Raw genomic sequence first — 23787 nt, forward strand, 5'->3', positions numbered from 1 at the left:
TAGGAGTCCCATCCGATATAAAGGCCCATTTTCCGAATACTTAAATATTTTCCTTGGCTCTAGCTGTTAGCACAAGAGAGGGATGTAATGATGTCTTTGAAAAGAAAGGGAGGTGTGACTAGTGAGTGTTAAGTTGCAATTGTATCGAGGTTCTTCTATTGTAGAGAGGGTAGAAAAGTGAGCCTCTAAGTGATAGGTAATAGTACCACCCAAGAAGAGACACACATGAACCAAAATGGTCTATCTAACATCCAACAGAATAGTCCACATTGGATGCGACAGTCGTTACAACCAACAAATAGAGGAAGTTATGTCTAATATCTGGCGGAATATTCCACAAGGATGGGACAGTGATAAAAACCATTACAACACATTCTCAATAAGATAAGTATTAAAATAACTGAAATAATTTAGTTATCTTAGCACATGCAAAAGAAAACATGAAATACAAACATCCTTACAATAGTCTTACAAACATTCATAGTCCATGCATGAAGAACGTGTTGGCCTTGAAGGCTTCTGTTATTAAGTAAAAATTCCAAGACACGTGTTTACAATGTACATCACTAGCTCCAATAGTGGCACATTGGAGCCACTCCTTTCTCCTCAAAGAACTAGTTGATCTCTCTAATACCTTGTGAGAGGAGCCAAGGTTAAAAGTCATTTGCTCATACAATGAGGGAGTATATATAACCAAGGGTGACTCTTTGACTACCCTCATGACTTTTTGACTTCTTATGAATTTCCAACTTACATTACTCTTTACATCTTGTGTGTGTCCTTTGGACTTCCACTTTACAATACATTTGAATACAGTATACATGGTCCACAATAGTGATGTGGCATATGACCAATCATGACATGACACTGCTAACATGGATGGCTTGATGATGTGCAATGTCAAGTCACTATTGTTGCTAGGTGTTGGATGTCTTCTTGAATATACTTTTTCTTCACCTCCACATGGCTTAGTGATGCAGAATCTTCAATGATATTTAGTCTTGGATAGTGGTTGTAAACTTGTGTCCCTTTTCTTTCTCTCAATTAATAAACTTGTGAATTCAGTTACAAGATATTCCTTAGCAATTCTCCCCTCCTCCTTCTCCTTCTCCATCATCTTTCCATGACATGATAGTGTACTTGTTTCTACAATTCACTCATGGCGAGACGACATCAATCCGAAAACCCCCTAATCTAAGATGATGCATTTTGATCCATCAACTAAGCCCAGGATAAGTGATAGGTTAGGAAGAGAGGCTTAGTAAATAAGCATTGCATAGTTCCAGTAGTCAAGGGGGAGAGCTTGAGCTCTGATACTACACAGTGTGGAGCTCATAGAGGCCTGAAGGATAGGACTACACAGTTTTTGGAGACAGTGGGGTCAAGCTGAGGGAATGGACAATGAGAAAGACAACTATGCAGCTTTGGATGGCAAGGGAGGTTGGTCTTCTGCACATTATCCAGTTCCAATAGCTAGGGTAGGAGATTGAGGGTTGAATATGTGAAGTGTGCAGTTCACGCCAGGCTAGGGGACATAACTATGTAATTCTAGGGATCAAGGTCGGGAGTTGGGCAAAGAAATTGCACAGTGCAATAGCCCTAGGGGATAGGGACTACATATTGTGCAGCATCAAGTAGCAGGGTCATCTCTTAGAGGGTTGAGACTCTACATTGTGAATTTCAGTTGGGGCCAGGTGAAGCTAAGATGCTCAGTCGAGAAGATTTTCCGAAAATGGCTAAGTGTGGGATAGGTGATGAACTGTGATGAACCTTGACTGTGATCACACACTTCGAATACTTTGACGACATGACAATATAGATCATCCAAACACATGAAAAAACCATTTTCATCCATGTGACTGCCTTATGAAAAGTGGGACACTTAAGATAGACTTTAGGACGACCGTGACAACACTTGTGCAACAGTGCTCAAGAATTTTGTATGGGTGCGAAATATGTTTACATGGTTATAAAAATTCATATACACAAATACCAACCTTAGAAACCATTATAATAGGCTTGCAAACATTCTACGATAGCCAAACATGCCAAAAGACAATAGTTAACCCAACATGCAAAAGGGACCAAAGCACTGCAAGAAAGCTCATGAAATGAGCTCTAGTGTTTGCACCAACAATGTAAAAGACCAAGGAAGGTTCCAAAATTTGGTGTAAGTGAAAATTTTGGAGGTTTTTGGAGAAACTACAATAGTAAGGTATGCCACCATTGATTAACACAACTTTCAAGGGTGAGGAAGAAAGAAACACAATCAAAATCTTCATCATTGATTTCGTAGTATTCACAAAATTTAAGAAAATTAGAAATGTGCTCGGCTATGGATGTTCCATCCTCACCATAAAAATTAAATTGGGACAAGTGATAAATAAACTCATCAAGGATTAAAATTTTACCAGGGGATAGGTAAGAAAAACACCCTATGAGTATGATTTTCAGGCTGAGCCATTTAAGATAAAAGGTTCAAAACAAACTCAGCGGGCACAACTTGTCATCTGGACCTACTTCTAGTGGTAGTTTGTTGATGGTTTTTGAAATCCATCAACAAAGGGGGTATCCCCGATGTGAAGTCTCAATTAGACCTCTCACCATTTGGAATAGGAGCGCCATCTGGGATATCGACCTGGATGCCATGTATTCTTATGGGTTGCCTTGGCTATAAAGTCCAGCACAAGAGAGTTATGAACAGGTAATCTCATATCAACAAGTGAGTATGGTTGGTGAGTGTTCGGTTATATGTGTGTCAAGATTATTCTACTGTAGAGGGAGGGATAGGAAAGTGACCCTCTAGGAGAGAGGTAATATTACCACCCTACTAGAGACACACACATATAGAAAGTATCCGTCTAGCACCCAACGAAATAGTCCACAAATATGCGATGATAATTGCAACCATTATAAACAAGAAAGATATGTCTAAGATCCAGCGGAATATTCCACAAGGATGTGATAGTTATAGAAACCACTACAATACATTCTCAATATGGTAAGTACTAAAATAATTGAAATAGTTCAACTAGTTTAGCACAAATGAAAGCAAACATGAATTACAAACATCCACAAACTAGTCTTACAAATATTCATAATCCATGCTGGAAGAATGTGCTGGCCATGAGGCATCTGATATTAAGTAAATGTCACAAGACACATGTATACAATGAATGTAGAAATTTTGAATAATTTAACACATATTCAATGGAGATTATCCTGATCATGTACTATTGCGGAAAACATACACAATACATAAGCTCCTCTATGTTGATCATCAATATAGCAGCATCAATAACAATAAAACATCAAGAGCATTCACACATTAACACAGTATGTATCCCGGGGAAAGCATCTCGCTAAAAACCACAACTATATGTATATTAATGATTGAGTCATGTAACATTACACAGCATAATACTTCTCACAAGTATCTCCACCTCTGTTACACACAATACAGCTCAGATCTGATCTCCAAATCTCTTCCACTGCTTGCCTGCCTCCACTGCTCAAGAACTGATGAGAATGGCTCACCAAACTCGTTTTTCACCTGCAAAATAGTCACTCACTCTTTGTTGGACGTGAGCACAAGCTATAATGTGGGCCAATACGTGAGCAAACTCATTGGCATACTCAATCCCTTGATTGTGCAAGATCTGGTGCACAACTATAGTCACAACTGATAGCAATCTAATTCTCTACCACCTGTCCCTGTTGAACTGAACATGCACTGACATGCAACTGAGTTAACTGATGTATTCATTAGTTGTATTATGAGTTAATAACTTGTGAATTAATTAATAACTAATTCACCCAACTCATCTCTAGTCTATTTGCCAATTAGACTAAATACAACCAGTTTAACAAAGCTAAACTGAACACAACTCCATCAACTCCACAATCAACTCCACCAAACTCAACTGATTGAGTTCTAACTGAAGTCATGCATGCAACAACTCAACTGAATCATAAGAAAAGCGTATTTCCTTCTGACAGCTGCATGTGCCACCTCTCTAGCTCAAACTGAAGTGCTCCAAGAGAATAAGATTAAGTTTATAGTCCAAATATTATTGTGAGATAATAATATTTGACTTTTCTATTTTTGACAGCCAGTCTAAAAATAGACTTTGATCACTCACACTGTGATCACTCACACTTTCATCAAAAATAGAAGTCCATCTATTTTTTCCCAACTTGATCAATCATCCATAAACAACAACCTGCAATCCATAGACATGATCCATATGTCTAAAAATAGACATAGTCTAAAAATAGACTTGCGCCAAAAATAGCCTGCGGGCCCACTTAGTGAAGGCGACTATTTTCACTAAGCTCCATCATCTTGTTGCAATCTCAACACTCCCTCTCGACAAGATATGGATTATCAGCAACCCCTATCCTGCCTCGGTGGTACTCGAATTTGCTCCTGGTGAGAGCCTTCGTCAGAATATCAGCATCCTGATCCTCCGTTGGAATGTACAAAAGTAACATGATCCTCCGCTGCACACAATCTCTGATATGATGGTACCTGATGTCAATATGTTTAGATCTATCATGAAATACAGGATTAGCCGAGAGTTTAATGCAACTCTGGTTATCACAGTAAATCACAGTAGGATCCAAATGAGAACTGAACAAACCAACTAGGATCTTCCTCATCCATATAGCCTCGCATGCAGCCAAACTTGCTGCCATATACTCGGCCTCCGCTGAACTGAGTGCCACGGATCTCTGTTTCCTTCTGTACCAAGAAACTGCTGTCGATCCAATACTGAAGACCCTTCTGGATGTGCTCTTTCTGTCTGTTGGGCTCCCTGCCCAATCTGCATCCGTGAAGCCACATAGATTCACCTCATCCTCCTGTCTGTACCACAAACCATATCCCGATGTGCCTCTCAAGTAGCGCAATACATGCTTGCCCGCCTTCCAGAAGATCTTGGTAGGCTTAACCATAGCTTATGAAAGCTGGTTAACTGCATAGCATATATCAGGTCGTGTATTGACCAAATACATCAGCGACCCCACCAACTGTCGATAAACAGTGGCATCCACTTCTTCTCCTGAAGTGGCATCCTCCTTCCTCCATCCTCCAGGAAGAGGAGTATCAACAGGCTTGCAGCCATGCATGTTGAACTTCTCCAGTATCTCCCGAGCATACTTGCCCTGAGAAACAAACAGTCCACCACTGCGCTGCCATATTTCCAATCCCAGGAAATAGTCAAGGAGGCCCAAATCCTTCATCTCAAACTCTGTAGCAAGATCCTTCTTACATGACAGTATCAACAGCTCATCACCCGTTAGAATCAAATCATCAACATACAGTACAATGATAAGCAACTTACCCTCCACCACAATCTGGTATAGGTTCAGATCCGCCTCGCTCTTGGAGAATCCAAGTCCTGTGAAATAGTTGTCTATCCGTGTGTACCAAGCACGTGGTGCTTGCTTCAACCCATACAACGCTATCTTCAGCCTGCACACATGCGACTTGCTGTTGAAGACTTCAAAGCCTTCGGGTTGCTCAATGTACACCTCCTCCTCAATGACTCCATTGAGGAACGCAGTCTTCACATCCATCTGATGAATGTGCCATCCCATCTACGCTGAGAGAGCAAGAATCGTCCGTATGGAAGAATACCTTGCGGCAGGTGCAAAGGTCTCCTCATAATTGATCCCCTCAATCTGTGAAAAGCCTCGGGCAACAAATCTTGCCTTGTACTTCTCCACACTCCCGTCAGCTGCCTGCTTAACTTTGTAGTTCCATCTCGAACCCACCACTGATTTCCCTTCCGGTCTAGGAACAATCTCCCATGCACTGTTTCTGAAAATAGAATCATACTCTTCCACCATGGCATCTACCCATGCGAGATCCTCCACAGCTTCCTCGAAAGAGGATGGCTCAGTCACAACACACTTGCTCATAAGAGCCATGTATCCAGTGTACCGATCAGGTGACTGTCTCTGCCTGCGTTGGGCTGTAGGTGGTCCTACAACTTTCTCTGCATCTTGAGCCAATCGCTCAGCTTCTGTCAAGCGCTTTCGCCCTCTGATGGTTGGCGCTGCATGAGTGGTCTCTTCCACTCCATGAACCTCGTCCTGTGGCAGATCCACGTCCTGAAGCTCATCCTTAGGAACTAATAGCTCCTCATCTGCATGCAATTGTAGCTCCCTCTCAAGTGAACACTTCATGGCTTTCTCCTCCTGAAATTTTATATCCCGTCGCACAATAGTTTTACCACTGTCTGGAAAATACACACGATAGTTGTGGGGCGTATCAGTGTACCCCACAAATATCCCAACCTCTACGGTCGGCTCCAACTTCTCCCTGGCATCCTTCGTCACATGCATGTAAACGTTAGCACCAAAAATCCTCAAATGAGAAAGATCAGGCTTCTTACCAGAATAAGTCTCCTCAGGTGTACTCATGCCAAGTATCCTATGAGGACAATGGTTCTGCACATAAACTGTTATATTGCATGCTTCCGCCCACAAGTGAAGGGGTAGGCCCTGATCATGCAACATTGCCCATGCAGCACCCACAATCGTTCTATTCTTCCGCTTAGCTACCCCGTTCTGCTATGGGTTATGGGGAGCTATGAGCTCTCTACGAATCCCTTTTGTCTTGCAGAAATCCTTGAACTCGTCCGAGATGTATTCACCACCATTATCGCTCCTAAGAGCCTTCACCTTCTTCCTCGACTCCTTCTCGACCAATGCTTTGAATTCACAGAACTTTGAATATGTCTCGCTCTTCTTCTGCATGAAGAAGATCCAGCACTTACGAGAGAAATCATCAACAAAAATCACATAATACCTGTGTTTTGCTGTCGAAACAATTGAGAAAGGTCCACACACGTCTGTGTGAATTCTCTCAAGGATCGTCGTGGTGTGACTATCCTTCTCGTGAAAGGTGGCTTTCACAAACTTCCCCAAAGTACACCCCTTGCACTGATCTGACTACGCAAGTGTGCCTTTAGGAAGCCCTGTAGTGATCTGCTGCAGTATCTTCAAGGCTCCATGGTGAAGGTGACCCAATCTCTTGTGCCACAACTCGCCATCATCCCGGCTCACCAATCCTTCTGCCTTGCCTGCCATTGCTGCGCATCCATCTACATGCAACTGATAAAGGTTCCTCACTCGAACCCCTATCTTCCGGGTCTCACCAGTTGTCTTGCTGCACAGGAAGGCCTTTCCCTCGCTGAAAACAACATCATACCCCTTGTCTTCTAACATCGCCACTGAGATGAGATTCTTCTTCAATCCTGGAACATACATGACTTCCTTCAATACAAAGGGTTTACCAGACTCCCTCTCAAAGGAAATGGTACCGATACCGGTCGCACTGTATCTACCATCATCGCCCATCTCGATGTGCACTCCAAGACCTTTGTCCTCCATATCAGAGAACAAATCTCTATCTCCCGTCATGTGAAAATACGCACCACTGTCCAAGAACCACACTGATCCCATCACACTTGATACCAAGCATGCGATCAATGAAAAATCAAGCTCAAATTGAGAAGCTAAGGCCTCTCCCCCTGCAGATCCAGCAGCTTGCTTGTTCTTCTTCTTCTGCGGACAATTTGTGGCATAGTGTCCGTGCTGGTGACAGTGAAAACACTTCACCTTGGACATGTCCTGCTTCTTGCCTTTCGCACCGGAATGAGAAGCTTTCTTGTTCTTCCCCTTCTTTGCTTTGGCAGCCAAAGCGCAATTCTCTTCATCAAATACCTTTGATGAAGATCCATTCTCACCTTTATTGTTACTGAGTTTATCCTTGAGTGCCAGGTCGCTCTTGCTTTGGAATAACATTTGCAATCCGTTGAAAGACATTTCAACAACACTGCTGCAAATTCGATTTCCACCAGCTCCAACTCAACCGCTTCCGATCTAGAATTCGTGAGAACACAATATTTCTCGTATAGAGATTGACTATATGGGCATTCACCGGATATCTCACCTTCCAAAGGAAGGATGAATCCAGAGGCTACCTAGCCCGATTACAGACTCTGCCTGAAGAAATAGAATGTAAACACTTCCTGAATAGTAGATCTGAGGATCAACAGCTCTGATACCATGTAGAAATTTTTTCTACAATTATCTAGCTCGCTCTGATACCATGTAGAAATTTTGAATAATTTAACACATATTCAATGGAGATGATCCTGATCATGTACTATTGCGGAAAACATACACAATACATAAGCTCCTCTACGTTGATCATCAATATAGCAGCATCAATAACAATAAAACATCAAGAGCATTCACACATTAACACAGTATGTATCCCGGGGAAAGCATCTCGCTAAAAACCCCAACTATCTGTATATTAATGATTGAGTCATGTAACATTACACAGCATAATACTTCTCACAAGTATCTCCACCTCTGTTACACACAATACAGCTCAGATCTAAACTCCAAATCTCTTCCACTGGTTGCCTGCCTGCACTGCTCAATACCTGCTCAAGAACTGATGAGAATGGCTCACCAAACTCGTTTTTCACCTGCAAAATAGTCACTCACTCTTTGTTGGACGTGAGCACAAGCTATAATGTGGGCCAATACGTGAGAAAACTCATTAGCATACTCAATCCCTTGATTGTGCAAGATCTGGTGCACAACTATAGTCGCAACTGATAGCAATCTGATTCTCTACCACCTGTCCCTGTTGAACTGAACATGCACTGACATGCAACTGAGTTAATTGATGTATTCATTAGTTGTATTATGAGTTAATAACTTGTGAATTAATTAATAACTAATTCACCCAACTCATCTCTAGTCTATTTGCCAGTTACACTAAATACAACCAGTTTAACAAAGCTAAACTGAACACAACTCCATCAACTCCACAATCAACTCCACCAAACTCAACTGATTGAGTTCTAACTGAAGTCATGCATGCAACAACTCAACTGAATCATAAGAAAAGTGTATTTCCTTCTGACAGCTGCATGTGCCACCTCTCTAGCTCAAACTGAAGTGCTCCAAGAGAATAAGATTAAGTTTATAGTCCAAATATTATTGTGAGATAATAATATTTGACTTTTCTATTTTTGACAGATAGTCTAAAAATAGACTTTGATCACTCACACTGTGATCACTCACACTTTCATCAAATTAGAAGTCCATCTATTTTTTCCCAACTTGATCAATCATCCATAAACAGCAACCTGCAATCCATAGACATGATCCATATGTCTAAAAATAGACATAGTCTAAAAATAGACTTGCGCCAAAAATAGCCTGCGGGCCCACTTAGTGAAGGCGACTCTTTTCACTAAGCTCCATCATCTTGTTGCAATCTCAACAATGAACACCACTAGCCCCAATAGTGGAGCATTGGAGCGACTCCTTGGTCCCCAAAAGAACTAACTTATCTCTCTAATGCCTTGTGGAAGAAGCCAAGGTGAAAAGTCCTTTGCTTGTACAATGAGGGTGTATATATAACAAATAGGGTGATCTTGCACCTCCTTTGTGACCCTTGGACTACCCTCATGATTGTTCAACTTCTCTATGAACTTTTGACTCCTTACATGACTTCTCACATTACATTAATGGCTCTTACACTTCCACTTTACATTATATTTCTCCAATATTGAATTACATATTCCATAAAATGATGTGGCACATGATGACTCATGGCATGACATGACACTGATGACATGGACTACATGATGAAATGGCAATGTCAAGTCGCGTTTTGAAGTTATTTTCTTTGTGTCTTCTAAAATATGGGTCATGATCTTATTCTTTGTCCTCCAAATGGCTTAGAGATGAGGAGTCTTTAGTGGAACTTGATCTCCAATTGTTGTCTCAATTTGATGTCCCTTTGCTTTCTCTTGATTGATCATCTTGTCTTTGCAACTAATAAAGTGTCTTCTAGCATGGCCTCCTTCTCCATCTCCTTATTCATCATCTTTCCATAGCATGATAGTGTACTAGCATCTACAATTCACTCATGACAAGATGACATCCGTCTAATAAACCCATAGTCTTATATGTTGTATGATGATCCATTGACTGAGTCAGAACTAGTCATAGGCTAAGGAGAGGCTCAGTGACGGCACAGTTGCACATCTCAAGAAATCAGGGGTGAAGCTTGAGCCTTGAGATTATGTAATGTGCAGTTCAAGCTAGACTGGGCAAGAAGATTGTGCAGTTTTGGGAGTTAGTAAGCTAGGCTGAGGGGTTTTGCACTGTTAGAGCCAACTACGTAGTTTTGGAGGGTAGAGGAGGCAAGGTGACTACGCAATTGCACAAATCAGGAGCTCAAGGGATGGGCATGAGGTATGAGACTGTGAAATGTGCAGTTCAGGCCTAGATTAAGGGCATGATTGCGTAGTTTTGGAGGCTAAGGCCCAGACTTAAGCGCTGAAATTGTGAAATGTACAGTACTAGAAGGACAGGGGGCCAGGTGATTATGTGGTTATGCAATTCAGGAACTCAAGAATGAGGCTTTAGGACTGATACTGTGCAATGCATAGTGTTGGCTTGGCCAGAGAGATAGATTATAGGACTCAAGGGTTGGTCTTGAGCACTAAGGTTGTGAAGTGCACAGTTCTGGGTGGCAGAGACTGCACATTGCGCAGTGCCAAGAGACAAGGTTGCTGCTTGAGGACTGATACAATGTAGCGTGTAGTTCAAGAGGGTTGGATGAGGTTGAGTGGCCAACGGGATTTTTTCCAATTTTGACTATGTTAGATCAATAGAGGAAGATGAGCAATAGAGAGACTTTGAGCATGATCACATACTTAGATCACTTGACGACATGATGAGGAACATTCAAGACATATGAACACATACATTTCTCAATGCAACAACATTGCGATGACTCCTGCCAAGTGCGACACAAAAGATACACTTTGTGACGAAAGCGGTGACACTTGTGCAACAATGCTTGAAACTTTGGAAATGAGTGTGGAACATGTCTAAATGATAGGAAAAACTCATTATCATAAAAAAAAATGCCCTGAAACAAGCCAAAACTCAACTTTACATGATAAATGATAGTTCCCGCACCCAAAGATGACACTTGCGATATGACAAGAGAAGTGTGAATGACACTTGCAAAATGTGAACGACAGTGAAAGCAACACTTTCCAAAGTGAATATAACATGAAAACAACACTAATTAGAGTGAGATAAATCAAAAGCATCAGTAAAACGCATGAAAATGACACTTACAACAGTAAGGGTGCACATAAGTGACAGTTTACAAAACTCACTGAAATAGAAGTACAAACGCAACTAGAAGTGACAAAATGCCAATGTCGATGTGCACTGACTATTAACATGGATTGATCATAGCACAATAAATACCTTGATAGAATTTGCTGAGATTATTCAAGATTGTGTGTAGGAGTACGCTCATGAATTCATTACGGATTGAGCATGTGTGAGTAGGTGACTTCGACACTTACAATCCAAAAGGGAGCTCAAATACTTAACAGAGCTAGAAGTGACTATGGAAAGGTCGATAGCAAGATCCATGCTAGGCTCCAAAATTCAAGTATAGGTGAAATTTTGGAGGGTGTTAGTCACAGCAACAACACGTTGATGGATTTAGAAGCATCAATGATTTTGAATTCATCACGATTATGGATGATACCAACCCATATCCTGCTTTACTAGGAATTGACTGGGCTTTTGATAATCAGGTCATAATAAACTTGGAGAAGAGGAAAATGATATTTGAATCGAGATACTTGGGGTTCATTGTGCCATTAGATCCAACATAACTACACTGCAATGTGGAACCTATAAGGGAGGAATTCAGCATAGAATATCTTGACAACATTTACAATGAGACCATGTGAAGGGATAACTATGTCAATCCCACTATAAATGGTGTGTTGAGTTGATGCAACATTAATTCTTGATTCTGAGATTCAAAAAAAAAAAAAAACTTGACAATTGGAAATAGATATTGCATGAAGTATGCATTAGAAGGTACACACACATTACCTATGTAGTGTGATGGATTCAAACAGAGATACATGATCTCCCAAAATTTGATGGAGTTTTAAATACGCATTCCTTTGTGAAAGATTTTGAGCCATATGTATGTGAACATTTGAGACTGTAGGCCTTATACGTATCTTTGAAAGATACCCATGCGTGATGGTGGGTTGTGCACAAGGACAAGATAGAGAAATGGAAAACTTGAAGACATTTATTGCAAATCAGGTTCAGGCTAGATGCAAGAGCTACTAAGCCAAGGTACACTAGACTAAGCTGCCTAGCCACTCATCTAAAGGGTTGTGTCATAACATGGAATAAGAAGAAGATACTAGAGGAAGAATGGGTACATGTTTTTATCCATACATTGGATATTATCCCTAGGAACTGGTATACAAAATTAGAGGTGCACAAGGGAACAACAGATTGGGGAGAAATAACTAACAATTTAAAGGTAACATTCAACTTTGAATTGGATGATCCTTCTGTTGATATAACTATGTGGACTATCAAAGGGAATATTTTTGCACCTGAAGGATAGACTGTGAAGAATGTGGTACCCTTATGCTTCACACACAGACATTCCCACATTGTTAAACAATTCATGGAGTATTACAATGTCACCGAAGAATGTGAAGAAAACGATGATATGAGGAACTTGAAGGTACCAAAAATAGAAGGCAAGCGTGTAGTAGAAGGACTTGAGTTGAAATCTATAGATTATGAAAAACCTCTGAAAATGCATAAAGTGAACAATGGAACTGAACAAAATCGTAATTTCGAAGTTATTTGAGATTATTGGGACAAGGAAACAATAGGAAATATTGTTGATATATCAAGCGAATACTAGGACCTTTTCCCAACCACATTTTCATAGAGTAAGGGGATTACTAGGGAGTCAGGGTAGATCAAAATACCCCTAAAACCAAGTATAAATCCAGTCAAACAAAGGCCATACATACTAAACCCTATATATAAGCAGAAGGTGAAAAAAGAGCTAGATAGAATGTTGGAAGTTGGGATCATTGAACCAGTGGAAGAGTCAGAATGGATAAGTCCAATGGTAGTACAAGACAAGAAGGCAGAGGAGATTAGGATTTTTGTGTACCGAAGGAAACTTAATGATTCTTGTGTGTGTGATCTGCTCCCCACTCCATTTATAAACAAGGTATTAGAGAATATAGGAGGACAAGAGGCTTACTCATTTACTAGTGGATTCTCAGGTTATCATTAGATTAAGATTGTGCTAGAAGACAAACATAAGACCACATTTGCAACAAAACGGGGATACTTCCAATATATTTAGTCATTCCCTTTGGCCTGAAGAACACACATGCAGTATTCTCCAGAGTTGTGGTAGCAACATTCAAAGACTTCATCCACAAGTTCCTATATGTATATTTGGATGAATGTATAATATTTATCCTTTTAAAGAAGCATATCAAGGTTTTGCACTTGATGTTAGATAGATGTAAGTAGTGACAGATTTCATTATACTTGAAGAAATGTATCTTTTTCTCACCATTAGGTCATGTAGTGTGCAAGTGAGGTCTATTAGTTGATAATGTAAAAATGGTTGTCATAGTAGATCTAGCTCTCTCCACCTACCTCAGTGTGAAAATTGCATGCAACTCTATGTAACACACGGTACTATAGGAAATTCATAAGGGGATATGCATGGATTACAGCCCCATTAGAAAGACTATTGAAAAAGGATACTAGGTTTCAGTGGAATGAAGAGTGTTAACAGGCTTTGGAAACCTTAAAGGTGTAGTTGGTTAGCATGCCAATTTTGGCTTTTCCATATTGAGGAAAGGAGTTTCATGTTCATGTGGATGCATCATCCATAACTTTTGGTGTAGTCTTCACATAGGGGTGTCCACAATTTTGACATACCTAGCATCAATGAAGATGCAGTTAGATTTGTGTCACAATTCATGACATGCAAGCTACTATGAAAATGTCACAAGGACCAGGCACCAGCAAGAGTGATAGCAGCAACAACAAAGTGCACAGTAGGGGTCCAGATGAACTGGGCCACATTCTTATTGAATCAATTTTTGATAGATTATCGGGAAGCATAGGACAAAAATGTGGACTTCCATTATACATCGCTGCTAGTCTTGATCACATTAGTAGCATGGAGGGAATCGAAGGAGATGCAATTTCTAGAAATGGCAAATAAACCATTATTGGCACCTTGACATGCCTCATTATGGCATACCACAAATAAATAGAGGCAGTTAGAGAATGGCTTGACATTTTATGTGTACAAGGAGGTGTCGAGGAGACCATAGAGATAATATCATGCATATTGCCTCATATTGTTGAAGCTTACAAGGGGATTGCGCACTTTAAGGCCACCCCAAATTTTATGTATATACAGCCAACAAGGGATCTAGTGGAGCGGTGGCTTCAAAGCTGCTACAGGCTAACAGAACTAGAAGTGAGTAATATCACAATGACTAGGGATTGGAATGGAAAGTTCTAGTAAAGAAAACTTAGGATTTGAAGAACATAAAAAGAAAAAAATATCAATCCATGCATGAATCTTCATAGGAGACAGAACAAGGGAATGGTGTAGGGGAGTCCCAAGAAGAAGACATTGCGTGGGTTTGAGATAAGCGCAAGCAATAACATACTACAGAAGAAGGAACATCTCACACATAACCAAAGAGAAAATAAACAAATCCAGGGGTAATCTAGTTGTATTCATTGTTTAATGATGAATTATAAAATATCAGTGACCAAATTAAATTGAAAACAGAAGCGGCACTGGAAAGATTCATGTTGAAACAAATACAAATATGAACAAGAACATAGGATTAGCTAGAATAGTTCAGATATATTCTGGAGTCTAACATGATCACCACGACGCACCCAAAAAATATAAAGGAACAAGTGCAACCAAAATAAATGACACAAGATTCGTGCAATCTCAACAATCCTTAACCTCAAGAGAGCACCGCACACTTTAGATGTTGCCAAAGATGATGGAATTTCCAAGTGCATATATACAACAATGTGCACAAGGCTTATGCCATGTGGAACAGATCATGTCATAGTTATCACAGGAAATTTTTTACCAACTACAACTAAGTGTTACTCGGGAACTACAGTCCCACACAGCCATGACAATAGTAGATTTTTCATAGTTGTTAATATCACAGGAGGCACTACAAGTAGAGAAGATACAATTGGTAGCAGAGAAGGAGAAAGAAATCCAAAGACATGAAAAGATAAGGAAAGTAGTGGAGGAGTTTTATAGAAACATACCATAGGCCCCAATGGAGGTGGATACACAAACTAAGGGGAAGTTGGCGAAGAGAAATGAGGCCATTCAAGGACTCAAAACCAAAGTTGTATAATTGGACTCTAAGACTACGTCGAGCACTCCACATGAAGAGAAATATCATAGAGAAGAGAAACAAACGTCCACATTGACTGTGGATCAGATAATAGGAATGGATGTATAATGGAACAAGCTTTATGAAGTCGGGACGCAGATTGTAAAAAGTTGTTGGAGTGTGAAGAGTTAAAAGAAGTGGCACAAAAGACACAAATAGCGTAGGAGAAGGTGCATAAACTCAACGAAAATTTGAACACATTGCCACCGAATGAGCATAGGGCCACAATTTTAGAGAGTGCATAGATGAGAAGATATATTAATCAGATGAGAGTCGACTAGTAAAAACTAGCACAACAAATTGAGACATTGCAAGATGAAGCACTCAAGGTGACATATGAGATTAAGATGGCACACCACATAGTAAAACAAGTTGTGCAAGAATGGGAAGAAAATTTGAAGAACCTTGTCATAGTGGAGATAGAAGAACAAATTTTTTCGCAAGCAGGGAAAGTTAAGGTGTAGGTGGATACTATGAGACAAACCTTTGGAAATTTTGTCACAGCGACGAAGGAAAAAATTCCCTCAATAGAATAGCAAAAAGACTAAGTGGCTCAAGTTTTGACTTTTGTGTAGCTTGGGAGGTACTCCAAGCTGTAGTGCTCGAGGGTTGGAGGTCAAAGCTCCACAAGTAGGCTTGTGGACTTGGAACCCAAGCCTATGGTTTTGCACCCATAGATGGTTGGGCCAAAACCATGATGAGTCTTTGACATGTGATGGATGTGGATGATAGCTCTTGGTGAGACGATTCTAATGCAATGATAATATTCTAATTTCGAGTTCTCATTGAGGAGTTATGAATTTTTCAAGTCTAATGTTGGGTTTCCACCATAAGAGTTAAGGTCATATTAAGTTTAGTAAGCATCCTTGACAACTCGATAACCCTAGAGTGAAGTTGGAAGGAGCTCCTCTTTTGGATATAAACAGAGGGTGATATGTGAGGTTATTTCACATCCAAAGGTGAAACATCAAGGCAACGTTAAGGAGGAGGGACAAGAACTCAGTGAAGACGGAGATACCTCTATTTTACCGCAAGAGAAGAGGACAGAACAATGTGAGGGTTTTTGGGCTGGTTTTGGTGCCTCTTTGACTGTATGGAGGGATGTCTCATGCCACAGCAAGGTCGAGTAATGCAAGGTGTGAACACATGTGAAAGGAGAAGATGATGGGCATGTGTTGAAGGTTCGATTGAGGGTGTAAAGTCCCAAATATAGGCTATCGTAGACTTGTAGGTGGAGATCTAGGGCAGCCACAATACTTAAAGGAAGACCAAGGCTTGTTTGGATGTTAGGACAGTAGCAAACCGCCTCGACCTCTCAAGGAGGGATAGTAACACTCAAGGGAAGTAGTTATGGGCTAGTTGACATGGGTTCTCATGCTAGAACAGGTCAAGGAAATAATAGGCCTGTGCAAACTAGGTCGTAGACCTATGGTGGCTATTTGGAGGGCTAAAAAAGCCTAATTTGGGTGTTGTAGGTGCCTATTAAGACAACAAGTGGAAGAGGCTTGTAGATTTGAGGAGGTCACAGTCTTTGGTGGATGATTTGATCACAGATGGTAGGTTGTTGTGGGCTACAAGGATGCAATAACTAGTGACCAGAATTCAGTCCATGAAAAATAGATGAAAGGTATGTTATATCTCCAGCTTTTCCTTGTGTTGGGTCACAGTTTGTGACCGGTATTGGATAAGTTAGTTTGCAGCCCATGGGAGCCATTTGTTGGAGTTTCCTTGGGCATGAAGGAACACTAACTAGGAGAAGAATTCATGGTGGATGGTGTACTAGGAAAGGAAAATTTGTTGATGCCAAGATTTGTGCAATAGCTCCTTTATTGCAAAACAAAGGGCAAATCGGTGGAGTCTTTGGGCAGCCATGTGTAAAGTCTTCCAAGTGTGGGGATGCCCTAACTAGGTGAAGATATTACAATGTGGACTTGGTATCTCATGGATTCTTGGAGGGCAGCATGAGAGAAGCCCAAGTGTGGACGTGGATTGGGCACTTATGGTCTGCTGGAGGAAAGCGTGATAGTGTCCAAGTTGGAGCTCGGTGAGAAACACCTTGATGGACAACGGTAGTTGCAAGAGAGGTAGTTGTTGAGCTCAAGGGTTGACGAACCAAAGGAGTAGTTGTGGATCTAGAGACTTTTGTGTGGAGAAGGAATTCTACAACAAATGATGGGAAGTCCTAATAGCCCGTGTTCATTGTGGGAGATGGACATCTTGTAGTGATATGTGGCATCTCTTCGTGCCCTATGTTGGTCTTCATCGAAGCAACGCAAGAAGACCATAATGGGTTGAAGTCCCAGAGTAGTTGAGGAGTAGCAGTGGGAAGATCAAGAGTTGTTCACAAGTGGAGCTTTGAGCAACTCAACATGAGTCTCGATGTGTTGTGGCCTTGATAGATGAAGGCACAACTAGAGAGCAAATTGGATAGCTGAGATTCAGTGACTAGATGGACTTGGAGCATTGATAGAGGCAGGAGCTGCAGATTGGGAGCCGAAGGACGGGAAGGTAGAGGGTACGACCGAGAAGAACTGAAAGAGCGTGCTACATCAACCAAATGGTTAGAGTATCTTATTGAGGCCAGAGTGGTTGTCGATGTATAGACACCAAGCCCCAGTTTTGTATCTTGTACTAGTGGATGTATGAGGGCCATTATCCCTAGTACGAGAGCCCTAGACTATTGTATTATATGTTTTTTAATATAATGAAGTTGGGTTATTGTAAAAATTTATAAAAAGCTGTCCATCTTCTATGCATGTGTGATTTAATTTCATTTGTATTCCGTTGGGAAAAGTAGTATTGTTGCGATTCTTGGTTTGGTAGTGTCAAAGATTTTAAGATTCTATCCTAGACCCAAGGACGTGCAAATTCAACTTGTATTAGAGAAAATTTGAGCTACTTTAATGGAGCAACTCAGAGGGAGTTTTGGGTATCTAGATCATGGAGCAGAGGGTTCAACTAAGGACATGGAGATTTTTTCTTGACAGGTTACATGGCGAGATGGGCTGGGAGTTCTCATGGATTAGTGGTGAGCCTAGTGACCAACAATTTATTGTAGGGTAGATTACTAATCATGGACTTTCGTTGATTTCTCATGGATGATTGGGAGAGCTCAAGGGTTTCTTTGGATTGGAAGAGATGAGGTTGATCAAGATGGATTCATCTGCAAACTACAGGTTGGCAGGCTAGAGTCTTCATTGGATCGTGATGTTGCATATCCAAGATTGGAGGGATTTGCACGAGTGATATTTGATCCAGGAGAATTAATGCTTGCAGGACTGAGCCAGTGGATATCGTGTAGGCTCAGAGGGAGTCTAGCCTCAAAGGGAGCATCCCTATGGAGGTTTGTGATATTCAGGTTCGGATGTGATGACGCAGAGGCACTACTAATATTTCTGGATTCATCTACAGGGTATGCTGCAGTGATGGATGCCAAATGGGCTAGTGTCGTCGTCGAATGATGATGGTTACTTCCTAATCCTGGAAGTACCTCCCTCACTAAGAGGGAGTGTTGATTTTTGTGTATCTTGGGAGGTACTACAAGCCCTAGTGTTTGAGGATTAGAGGTCAAAGTGTACCAAGTAGGCTTGTGGGCTTGGAACGCAGGCCTGGGGTTTTTCACCCATAGATGGTTGGGCCAAAACCGTGATGACTCTTCGACATGTGTTGGACAAGGATGTTAGGTCTCAGCAAGACGATTCTAACGTAATGGGAATCATCTGATTTCGAGTTGTCATTGAGGAGTTATGAATTTTTCAAGTCTAATGTTGGGTTGGCACCATAAGAGTTAAGTTTGGCTTAAGTTTAGTAAGCCTCCTTGACAGATGGACATCCCTAGAGTGACGTTGGAAGGAGCCCATCTTTTAGATATAAATAGAGGGTGATATGTGAGGTTATTTCACATCCAAAGGTGCAACATCAAGGCAGCGTTAAGGAGGAAGGACAACAAATCAGTGAAGAGGGAGATACCTTTATTTTACCATATGAGAAGAGGACAGAACAATGTGAGGGATTTTGGGCTAGCTTGGGTGCCTCTTTGATTGCGTGGAGTGTTGTCTCATGCCATAGTAAGGCTGAGTAAGGCAAGGTGTGAACGCAGGTGAAAGGAGAAGATGACGGGCTTGTGTTGAAGTTTTGATTGAGGGTGGAAAATCCCAAATCTAGGCTATCGCAGACCTGTAGGTGGATATCTAGGGTAGCCGGAATACTTGAAGGAATATTGAGGCTTGCTTAGAGGCTAGGACAATAGCAAATTGCCTCGGCCTCTCAATGAGGGACAACCGCACTCAAGGGAAGCATTTATGGGCTAGTTGACGTGGTTTCTCATGCTAAAACAAGACAAGGAAATCACAGACCTATGGAGACTAAGCTGCAGGCCTATGGTGGTTGTTTGGAGGACTAAACAAGCCTAATCTAGGTGTTGTAGGTGCCTATCAAGATAACGAGTGGAAAAGGCTTGTAGATTTGAGGAGGTCGCAGTCTTTAGTGGAGATTGTGATCACATATGGTAGGTTGTTGTCGAATACAAGGATACCCTAACCAGTGACCAGACTTCAGTCCATGAATAGTAGATGAAAGATATGTTATTTCTCCATTTTTGCCTTGTGTTGGGTCACAGTTTGTGACTAGTATTGGATTGGTTAGTTTGCAGCCCTTGGGAGCCATTTTTTGGATTTTTCTTGGGCATGAAGGATCTCCAACTAGAAGTAGATCGCACAGTGGATGGTGTCGTAGGATAGGAAAAGTTGTTGATGCCCATATTTTTGCAATAGCTCCTCTATTGCAGAACAAAGGGAAGATAGGTGGAGTTTGTGAGCAGCCATGTGTAAGGGTTTTCCAAGTGTGTGGATGCCCTAACTAGGTGCAGTGCTACGTCATGGACTTGGTCTCTTATGGACTATTGGAGGGCAGTGTGAGAGGAGACCAAGTGTGGATGTGGATTGGGCACTTATGGCCTGCTAGAGGACATCATGATAGTGTCCAAGTTGGAGCCCGATGAGCAACACCTTACTGGTAAAAGGTAGTTGCAAGAGAGGCAGTTGTTGAGCTCAAGGGTTGACGAATTATAGGAGAAGTTGTGGAGCCTGAGACTTGTGTGTGGAGAAGGAATTCTATAGAAGATGATGGGTAGTCCTTATAGCCAATATTCATTGTGGGAGATGGACATCTAGCAGTGATAGGTGGAAGCCCTTCGTGCCCTATGTTGGTCTTCATCGGAGCAGCGCAGGAAGACCATAGTGGCTGAAGTCCCTGAGTAGCTGAGGAGCAACAGTGGGAAAATCGAGAGTTTTTCACAAGTGGAGCTGTGAATAAATTGGTAGGCGTCTCGATGTGTTTTGGCCTTGATGGACAAAGGAACAACTAGAGAGCAGATTAGATAACCGAGATTCAGTGGTGAGAAGGACTTGGACTATTGATAGAGGTAGGACCTACATATCGGGAGCCGAAGGACTGGGAAGGTACAGGGTACGACTGAGAGGATCTGAGAGAGCGTGCTACATCTAGTATCTTGTTGAGGGAAGATTGGTTATCGATGGACAGACACCAATCTCGAGTTTTGTATCTTGTACTGGTGGATGTATGAGGAGCATTATCCATGATATGGGAGCCCTAGACTGTTGTATTATATGTTGTTTAATATAATGAAGTTGGGTGATTATACGCAATTGTAAAAAGTTGTCCATATTATGTGCATGTGTGTTTTATTGTTGTTTATATTTCATTGTGCAAAGTAGTATTGTTGAGATTCTTAGTTTGGTAGTGTCAGAGATTTTAATATTCTATCCTATACCCAAGGTCATGGAAATTAAACTTGTATCAGAGCAAATCTGAGCTACTTTAAGGGACAATGAATCAGAATGTGCACAACGAAGCAACTCGGAGGGATTTATGGGTATCTAGATCATGGAGATGAGGGTTCAGTTGAAGTCATGGAGATGTGGTCTTGACAGGTTACATGGCGATATGGGTTGGGAGTTCTAGTGGATTGGTGGTGGACCTCGTGAATAACAGTTTGTTGTAGGGCAGATTACTGATCATAGACTTCCGTTGATTTTTCATGTATGGTTGGGACAACTCGAGGGTTTATTTGGCTTGGACGACATCAGGTTGATTGATATGGCTTCATGTGATGGACTACAGGATGGCAGGATAAAGTCTTCATCGGATCGTGATGTTGCATATTCGTGATTGGAGGGATTTGCACGAGTGGTATTTGATCCAAAAGGATGAATGCTTGCAGGACTAAGCTAGTGGAGATCGTGTAGTCTCAGAGGGAGTCTAGCCTCAGAGGGAGCGACCCTATGGATTTTTGGGATGTTTAGGTTTATATGTGATGAGGCAGAGGCACTACCAAGATTTGGATTCATTTATAGGGTATGTTGCAGTGATGGATGCCAAATGGGCTAGTGTCATCGTCGAATGATGATGGTTACTTCCTTGTCCTAAAAGTACCTCCCTCGCTAAGAAGGAGTGTTGATATTTGTGTAGCTTAGGAGGTACTCCAAACCCTAATGTTCGAGGGTTGGAGGTCAAAGCGCCACAAGTAGGCTTATCAGCTTGGAACCCAAACCTGGGGTTTTTCACCCATACATGGTTGGGCTAAAACTCTAATGAGTCTTCGACATGTGATGGATGAGGATGATATCTCTCGGCGAGACAGTTCTAACGCAATGGGAATCATCCAATTTTGAGTTGTCGTTGAGTTATGAATTTTTTAATTCTAATGTTGGGTTAGCACCATAAGAGTTAAGGTCGGCTTAAGTTTAGTAAGCCTCCTTGACAGATGGACATCCCTAGAGTGATGTTGGAAGGAGCCATCTTTTTGATATAAATATAGGGTGATATGTGAGGTTATTTCACATCCAAAGGTGCAACATCAAGGTAGAGTTAAGTAGGAGGGACAACAACTCAGTGAAGAGGGAGATACCTTTGTTTGGCTACAAGAGAAGAGGACAGAATAGCGTGAGGGTTTTGCGCTGGTTTGGGTGCCTCTTTGACTATGTGGAGGGTTGTCTCATGCCACATCAAGGCCAAGTAAGGCAAGGTATGAACACAGATGAAAGGATAAGATTATGGGCCTGTGTTGAAGGTTTGATTGAGGGTGGACAATCCCAAATCTAGGCTACCAAAGACCTATAGGTGGAGATCTAGGGTAGTTGCAATACGTGAAGGAAGACCAAGGCTTGTTTGGAGGCTAGGACCACAACAAACTGCCTCAGCCTCTCAAGGAGGGGCAATTGCACTTAAGGGAAGTAGTTTGGGGCTAGGTGACATGGGTTCTCATGCTAGAACAGGCTGAGCAAATCACAGACGTATGGAGACTAGGCCGCAGACCTATGGTGGTTGTTTGGAGGGCTAAACAAGCCTAATCTGGGTGATGTAGGTGCCTATCAAGATAGCGAGTAGCAGAGGCTTGTAGATTTGATGAGAACACAGTCTTTGGTGGAGGTTTTTATCATAGATGGTAGGTTGTTGTGGGCTACAAGTATGACCTAACCAGTGACCAGACTTCAATCCATGAAAAATAGATGAAAGGTATGTTATTTCTTCATTTTTTCCTTGTGTTGGGTCACAACTTTTTTACTAGTATTGGATCGGTTAGTTTGTAGCCCATGGGATCCATTTGTTAGAGTTTCCTTGGGAATGAAGGAACTCCAACTAGGAGAAAATCGTATGGTGGTTGGTGTCCTAGGAGAAAATAAGTTGTTGATGCCCATATTTGTGCAATAGCTCCTCTATTGCGGAACAAAGGGCAAATTGGTGGAGTCTGTGGACAACCATGTGTAAGGGTCTTCCAAGTGTGGGGATGCCCTAACTAGGTGCAGATGCTACAATATGGACTTGGTCGCTCGTGGACTGTTGGAGGGAAACGTGAGGAGAAGACCAAGTGTGGAGATGGATTGGGCACTTATGGTCTATTGGAGGACAGCGTGATAGTGTCCAAGTTGGAGCCCGGTGAACAACACCTTGATGGACAAAGGTAGTTACGAGAGAGGCAGTTGTTGACCTCAAGGGTTAACGAACCAGAGGAGAAGTTGTGGAGTCGGAGACTTGTGTGTGGAGAAGGACTTCTACAGCAGATGATGGGCAGTCCTCATAGTTTGTGTTGATTTTTGGAGATGGACATCTTACGTGATAGTTGGCAGCCCTCTGTACCCTATATTGGTCTTCATCGGAGCAGCGCAAGAAGAACATAGTGGGATGAAGTCCCTGAGTAGCTAAGGAGCGGCAGTGGGAAGATCGAGAGTTGTTCACAAGTGGAGCTGTGAACAACTCGAGAGGAGTCTCGATGTGTTGTTGCCTTGATGGACGAAGGCATAACTAGAGAGATAATTGGATAGTCGAGATTCAGTGGCCAGATGGAATTGGAGCATTAATAGAGGTAGGACTTCAAATCGGGAGTCGAAGGACC

The sequence above is a fragment of the Pinus tabuliformis genome, chromosome 4_2 (assembly GCF_031772625.1).
Source record: "Pinus tabuliformis cultivar Carrire ecotype Pingquan chromosome 4_2, CPIR1, whole genome shotgun sequence".
Classification (NCBI taxonomy): Eukaryota; Viridiplantae; Streptophyta; class Pinopsida; order Pinales; family Pinaceae; genus Pinus; species Pinus tabuliformis.